General features: G+C 48.9%; 1 protein-coding gene across 1 annotated transcript in view; it reads left to right on the top strand.

Moving 5' to 3' along the window:
- Positions 1-1,504: 1,504 nt before the first annotated feature.
- Positions 1,505-5,781, top strand: part of KMT5A (lysine methyltransferase 5A) — a 15,877-nt gene continuing 11,600 nt past the window's right edge. Inside the window, exon 1 of the mRNA XM_025045535.1 lies at positions 1,505-1,603. The gene's annotated coding sequence lies outside the window, so the exon portion shown is untranslated. The remainder of the gene's footprint in view (positions 1,604-5,781) is intronic.

Here is a 5,781-nt window from a genome sequence, read left to right as displayed (position 1 = left end):
GGGTCAGGCCTGGTTAGTACTTGGATGGGAGATCACCTAGGAAGACCACGTCCTGTAGGAGTAAAAAAAATTTTAAAAAAGGGATTGTGAGATGACAAGGTCCTTGCAATCTGTGAGGTCAACCGAGGGTTGCCTCACCTTAAAAAAAAAGAGAGATAAAGAAGCCACCTTCTCCCTACTCACGCTCTGTAAAAGTCCCCATTTTCATTTTACTCACAGCATTAATCACTATTTTATATTGTCTTCTAAAAAGTGGTTTCTTGTTGGTCTCTTCCCTATAAAATATGGGGAAAGATACATGTCTTATTTGCCTCCGTATTATCCTTACAGGATCAGACATTGAATTGATGAATTTTAGAGAAAGCAAAACTTTCTCTAAAAGCTGAAAGGAACCTCAGAAATCACAGCCCAACTCCAAAATCATCTGACAGCTGGGAAAGTTGAGGGCCAAAGAGCTGAAATGATATGTCAAAGCCATAGCGACTACTCTTTCCAGTGCCTTCATTACATCATCTCATTTTACTTTTCTACTTTCCTGGTTCAGTGGTAGGGTCCTTGACCAATGGTGGGGTCTCCAAAACCTTTTTGGGGACCAAAGAGAAAAAAATGGATGAGTGACCTCTGCCTACATTGCCAGGAGGGACCCCCAGGGAAGAGGTGTAACTGGACTCCTTCTTTGTGTTCAAAGCAAACATCCAGGACATCTGTGCTTCTCCAGGACCGTACAGATGGAAGGAAGCTCCCCTGGGTGTGGAAAGCTGAAGGGTTGTTTTCCTGGGGTTAAGGTATAATCATCTAGTGCACTAACAAGTTAGAAGACTGACCCAAGCCATCCAATTAAACTGCCGGGTGGCCGTGGGCAGCAAATAAGTTCCCTACAGTCCTCTGTTTCTCCATCTGTAAAATGGGTGGGTACGTTGGGCTAGAATCTCTGAGGTTCTAGGAGGTTTACCCACTGACCCAGTTAGTTGGTAGGAACTGTGCCAGAGGGTTTTGAATACTGGAATTACAGACTCAAATCTTTCAAACCTATGAATGAACGGATTAAACTGCTGAAGGAGTCAAGGTGCTGGAAATGCCAAACTGGTGGGAGTTAGGCTTCCTAGGTCATAAGGGGAGGTCGAAGGTCAAAGGTCGGGTTCCGGTCAAGTTGGAAGAAAACCGGAAGTCCCAGCCGGTCCGCTCAGAGCCAGAGCCTCCAGCCACCGGACTAAATCTCCCGAGGCGGAGCTTCAGCATCGGAAAAGGGCGGAGTTTGGGGCTCCCCAATGGCAAGGCCGGTGTCCTTCTACTGCAGCCAATCAGCGCAGGGAGACGGTAAAATTTAAACCCCCTCCCACCTCCTCCACCGGGACCTGTCCCGAAAGCGTTTGCAGAAAGTGCGGCCGCTCGCCCCGCCCCCGCCGGGGAGGCGGAGAGAAGGGCGGGCTTTCTCTCCCGAGCCCGCCTATCACGGCGGGCGGCCTAGGGAGAGGCGGGTGGCGGCGCCAATCAGGGCAGCTGCCGGAGCTCAGCGGAGCAGTTGGCTACAGTTGCAACTTTTTTCGAAAGCTGCGTTTCCCGGGAGATCCTAGGCGGTGACAGACCCGGGCCATGGCTAGAGGTATTTGCCCAGGTGGTCAGCACCTGGGCGGCTGGGGTGGGGGGTCGCGCTGGAGGGGAGACCGGGGTGGCGGGAGCGGCGACAGGAAGGCACCCTCCTGCGAGCTGCTCCCACGGAGCGCGGGGACGCGAGTGGGGGGTGGGGGAGCTGCGGAACCTTCCCGGCCCCGCACCACCACCCTCCACTCTCGAAGCCTCCAGAAGCGCCTCCCACTCCCGTGCCTCAGTTTCCCCTAAGTATGGGCAACCGCTGGCCTGTCTCTCCAGAGACAACGGATCCATATGTCAAAGCTCTTTGGAAACTAAAGCGCAGGGCACCTCCTAGGGAATGGTTGTCGTTGATGCAAAGAGGAGCAGGAGAGCGAGGCTTTGCCCGCTTTGGGGCTCTCTCGTTGGAAAAGGAGGTGACCCTGAGGCGGAGGCACACAGCGGTAACGCACATCGTGGGGGGCGCTTCGGAGTAGACACCGCAGAAGGTGCCTTTCTTCCCTCCCCACGCCCTGAGTCAGCTCTGCGCCGCTGGGGCAGGCACTGGGCCCCGCTGGCTCACTTTGGGGTGAGACGGGTCCCCTGGCACCTCCCGGGGGACTTTCGTCTCGCAGCTGGTCAGGACTCCTGCCCATCGGATCTGGCTTGGTGGGATAGTACAGCCGCGCGAGGCGATGTCCCTGCCCGAAGTCCTTCTTTGCACATTTAGTTTGCTGTCAAGAGAGTAAGACCCACGTTATGCGGCAAAATGATCTCCAACTGCTGGTCATTTCCAGCCGCTGTCTCCGTCATGCAAAAACTAGAGCGTTATGGTTGAGTGTAATTATTATTTTTAAAAAGTAAGTCGAGATTTTACATTTCTCTCAAAATTCAAGACATTACATTTTAGGAAGAATTTGCCTTAGTGCAGTATGCTCCCTATAGCAGTCATAATGAATAATATAAGGATTCATTCAGCAAATATTTACTGGGCCCCTTTGTTTTCAGGCCTTGCACCCAATTACATCATTTATTCTCCCAGCATCCCTTTAGGGTCTTTCCAGACAAGACTTACCCAGATTCTGATTAAGAAATGAGACACAGTGAACTTCAAGTTACAGAGCTTCATAACCCAATCTGCAGAGAAAATTAAGACGAATATTTTTCTCCAGAAAAGAGTTAAGCATCTAGAAGTATATTTAATAGTATCTAATTTATCTGACAAATCTTAATAAAAGTATACTTTCCTGATTCATTTTCCTATCACAGCAAAAATCATTTAAACTACCTATTTCAACAGCAGTGCATTTAAAAAAAAAAAAAACGTAAATAAATAAATAAAATAAAGTAATTGTTGATGAAAACAACAATAAAAGATGGCTTGCTCTAATTAATCTATGGAAGGGAGAACAAAACTAAGCACATTGTCATAGAAATACTTAAATACTCAATATGGGCAAGTAATAATTACCATTAAAGGCCAGGCACTTTGTTATCTCAATTAATCTTTATAAATTATTATTCACATTTTTCAGCGGTAGAAGCTGAAGTCCAAAGTCTGTGTCCAGACTCGGGCTGTGTGGTGTCTTTGCTTGTTCTACTCTACCTCTCTTAGCCAAAGCAAAGACGGGTGTTCCCAGCTCCTACCATGGCAGGCTTATCACTTTTGTAATTTACCGGTTAGTGATTCTCACTCGACCCCCAAATTAGTAGTTACTTATTTCTTAGGCCTCATCACTCTTGCAGACTATTAAATTGGGCATTCGGTATAGTAAATATCAAATCATTTACAGTACTTCAAATGAAGTGTGTCTTTTTCTCCTAGAAAGTGGTCTTTGTTTTAAACTTGCAGTTCACTTTGAGAGCCTCGCTGGGTCACACAGACACTAGTTTCAGAGACCAGATAACTCCTCTCTGGTTCTTAAGTTTTACAATCATGTAAATATTTCAACTTCGAGTATATTAGTTTGAGAAGGATCGGTCCCTCTCCATTGCTACTATCAGATGGCCTCCTAATTGGTCTCCAGCATTCTACTTTTGCCATCTCCAAATTATTATCCCTTAGCAGCTAGAATGGTTCCCAAGAACACAGATTTTTTTCACGTGACTTGCACTATTTCTCCCTCCCCCAACCCCCAGAGCCATCTCTCTTAGGATGACTTATGGGTCCCTACTGAGCCCTCTGGCCTCACTGTGTTCCATCTGTCTCTATGTTCACTGTTGTGTCCTTAGCACAGGGCCTGGAACAAAGTAGGGATTCAATAAATGTTCGTGGAATTAATGAATTGCTATGTTAGTGTCTGAGTTCAAGGGAAGCAATATACATCTTTATGGTAAAGTACCTTCACAGCAGAACTAGATTTAGGTCCCAGCTCCATCACCACTTTAGTTGTGTAACCTTTAGGCAAGTGATTTATCCTCCCCGAGCCTCAATTTCTATATAAATGGCCGGGAAGGTTAAATTTAAGAATGCGTTATTACAGAGCCCACCACATAATTAACATTCAGTAAGGATTAGCTATTAGTATCATTGCTGTTAAATTCCATTTCTATGAGATCCTAGGCAGCATTAAGAGTTTTTATTTCTGTCGATGGGTCTGTTTGTTATATACATATGAACACCTCATGTACAGAGAAAGGAAAGACCATTTTGAAACTCATACTGAGTGATTTGTGTTACATCTAGGTACAAGAGCTGCGGAGTTGAGAGGAGTGGGTACTAGACTTGTGTTTTAGCATGTCCTTCTCACTTGACTAAAATAGAGAATGCTATGGTCAGGAGTAGGTGTGTAGGGCAGGGGTTAAAATAGTATGCAAAGTGGATAAGATGATCTGCTTCCTGCTCCCAAACCATGATTACCATGATAGTTTGGCAACAAACTGCAAACCTTCTCTGCCCTGCAGACACTGTTTCAGATGGCTCCACCTGGGTGTAACAATGTCACTTTGGAATCCTCTTTCATGCGAGGCAGAATCTCTTGGTGTTCAAGTGGGCAGAGTTAGTGGTTGAGAGTGTGGGGGTGCGGTGGGGTGGGGGACCGGCTGGTGTTCCCCAGCCCTGAAGGATGCTAAAGCTGAGCTGCTTTGGGAGGCTTTGTCCTGAGCCTGTCCTTCCATTAAATCTTACACAGTCTTATCCCTTCTAAGGGGAGGCAGCTACTTAAAGTGACAGCCATTTGTTTATCTGTGGATGTTGGAACATGCCCTGGGTGGGTTATGGAATTCAAGGTTCTTGGTTTCTCTCCATGAGGACACTGAGGCCTAGACTGGGAGAGTGACTTGGCCATGGTCACAAAGCACCTCTCGGGCTGATGCAGGCAGAGAAACCCAAACCTTGCTCTCAGGCCACGACCCACGCTGCATGAGCTAGGTGCCCAGAGGCATCTTGTTTGCATCTGTGACCTAGCACAAATACAGTGACTCCTCGGCCAAGGGCCCTCAAACCCTGATGGCTACAGTACAGTGTGACACAGGGCAGTGAGCTGTGGCAGGACAAGACACCAGAGCGCCTGGAACCCCTGCCTAATGCGGACATTTTCTCACGGGGAGCAGGAGACCCCGGTGACTTGCTAAACTCTTCTGCGACACCGTTTGCTCCTCTTCACTGTAATTTCATCCGTGAGGGGAAGGGGAGAGGCTGGGAGGGTAGACTCTGCCCCATTTCTATTTCTGAGATCTTGGCCAACCTCCTCTTTCTCAGTCTGTTTCCTCGCCTGTGGCTAACAGTGTCTACCTTCCTGGGGCTGCTGTGAGGTTTGAATGAGATAAGGAATGCAAGAGAAGCGCCCAACAAATTTGCCATTATAACCCTGGCTCTATCTGCCCCAGGGCCTGTGCCGGTCAAGTGCAGACCGCCTGGATTTATCACTTTCTAGTTCTGTGGCCTTGGGCAAGCCCCTGCAACCTCCCTCAATATCCCCGTCTTAAGCGGGATTGCCGTGGGACCTGCCCCCGGCCCCCATGGGCCTGCGGGGAGGATAAATGGCCACGAAAACGCTCGGTGCGCACAGGCTCGGGCACAGCGCTGCCGGCTGCGCCTGGCACGGATGGGGCTCCCAAAATATCCGTGAGCCTGCGAGAGAAGGAGCCTGGCGCGCTGAGAGCCGGGCTGTCATTATCATGTTTCCCACCCCTGCCGCGGCTAGTGGCTGAGGACGCGCGCGAGGGGGCGCGCCCGAGTCGGGATTCGTCGCGGCCGCGCGCCTGCCTCCC

This window comes from Pteropus alecto, unplaced genomic scaffold, assembly GCF_000325575.1.
Source record: "Pteropus alecto unplaced genomic scaffold, ASM32557v1 scaffold213, whole genome shotgun sequence".
In the NCBI taxonomy this organism is placed as follows: domain Eukaryota; kingdom Metazoa; phylum Chordata; class Mammalia; order Chiroptera; family Pteropodidae; genus Pteropus; species Pteropus alecto.
Note: the sequence above shows the minus strand (reverse complement) of the source record. Positions and strands in the feature narration are given on the sequence as shown.